This window comes from Helianthus annuus, chromosome 3 (assembly GCF_002127325.2).
Source record: "Helianthus annuus cultivar XRQ/B chromosome 3, HanXRQr2.0-SUNRISE, whole genome shotgun sequence".
Classification (NCBI taxonomy): Eukaryota; Viridiplantae; Streptophyta; class Magnoliopsida; order Asterales; family Asteraceae; genus Helianthus; species Helianthus annuus.
The window spans coordinates 165281562-165283736 of NC_035435.2; positions in this window are offsets into that span (position 1 = coordinate 165281562).

Sequence of the window (2175 nt, forward strand, 5' to 3'; positions counted from 1 at the left end):
TGACACATAGTTATAAATTACAGCATAAGAGCGATTACTATGGCAGTATCTTAATTAATATCTGGTCTTGCCACCCGTGTGACGATGGTCATACCACTATTGGGTCCAGTCACCCAATTAGTGACGTTTTGTCACTGTTAGGTCTTATTAGCCTAACCTATGTTAGGGCTTATTGCCTAACTGTGAGAAATTAGTAATGTGCACAATACCCCACTAACCAGCGGTTAAGATAACCACGACTTAATCCCTGTAATTATAACACTTTGAAAATAATTTGGAGTATTGTAAAATAGTTGGCTCACAAACTGTGAGAAAAGAGTTTATAAAAGAGGAATGACTCACTTTGCAGATTTAACGGGCAAGGTATAAGCCTACTGATTAGCCTTGATTTAACCTAATTTAATAATAATGCACACACAACAGGTTAGTAACTAATTCAGCAGTTACGTCAATTCACGAGATCAAACCCTCACAACGATTAACAAGTGCAATACTTAATAATTCAATCGGATTCACAAAGAATAATAGAGCATAGTCCGAATTCGAACAGCACTCAGATATTCAAGTCGAAATCACGATGAATAATCAAAGTACAAGCTCAATTGAGCAGCACCTGGACTATCGTTGGATAGTTATAATCGATCGGACGTTGAATCGTAATAGCGATCGAGTTAATACCCTGATTGCGGCAGCGATTCGAGATCTGTGTGTGTTTGTGTAGTATATAGCTGATAACTCAGCGTGTATTTTGACGTTTTACGTCGTTTCAATTCTCAAATTCAAGTCCCAGACACCCCTATTTATATACGAAATTTGACCCCCGTCGCGTAGCGCGAGGGGTACCCCCATGGGCGTCGCGCTACGCGAGGGGTAACCTATGTTTATAGGGTAGCTACGTGTGTAACTAGGCTTGCTGTGTTGATAGTTTCTTAAATTTCGAATTTGACAGATAGTTATGAGGATAATCGTAACTAGGGTTTTGCCCCTCTGAGTTTTAGGGACCCTGATCCTGATTCTGATGATTCTGAAAATTTTAGGGTTTGCGTAGAATCACTTGGGTGTCTCAATTAGGGTTTTCTTAATAGCTAATTACCATCCTAATTATGGATTTTAGTGACAGTTGTTACATAACACACTAGCAAACGCGGAATCCAAGCTAGTGTGCAAACCGAGTTGAAACAAGCACAAACACAACACACAAAGTTCACCGATTAACACCACTTGTATTAATACGAATGAAAGGTTCCAGTTACAAGCTCAATGTTTACAAATCTGTTTTGCAAACTCTCTAAGTGTGTGTGTGTGTTCTGGACAGAATGCTCTCACTATCTCTCGAGTGTTTCTTGTCTGTCTAAGTCTAAAATGAAATGAACACACTGCATGGGTATATATACCCAACACTGGTTGCATGGTCGAAGGATCAAACAGTCTGATCGAAACATCATCTATCGATCAGACAGTCTTCGAAGGATTCATACATACCTCGAAGGATGGCATATCCTTCGAGGTCCATCTGCATCCCTCGAACGGTATCTTTCGAGCTCTTCGAAGGATATACACAATCTTTCGAGCTCATCCTTCGACACAAGACATTTTACAACCATATTCTAACTGTTTGTCCAAGTCAAACCAGGAGGATGGTTGACTTGGTTAAACTTACAAGACTAACATAGACATCGTTTTACATCGAGACCGAATACAGACAAAGTACAGACACAAGTGCACCAACAAACCTGACACTTGGCTCTGGTACCATTTGTAACATCCCAAGTAAACCATGTTAGGATATTGTCCGTTTTGCCCGGACTGGGTTGCCAAAATAGGAACTCACGTTTTGTTTACTTGAAAAACTGTTTGCCCCGGAAAAACACATCATAGTAGAGAAGGTTTCCACTCCTTGTATGGATGGTTTGGTTCTCTCCCTCAACTAATGTGAGACTTGCATCCTGTATTAATGCAACTTCTTAATACTTTCAACTGAAAGTCACCTTATTTCGGTAACACTACCGTCTTTGAACACAACATTTTGACAGTTACGACACAATAATATCTGATGTCATTGTATTTAAGATCTCCCTTAGTTCTATCTTATTCATATGGCTATTACAAGTTAGTTGTAGTTTGATATTTACAAAGAATATGGAATTAGATCCATTTTTCTAAGTACGAGCCGGT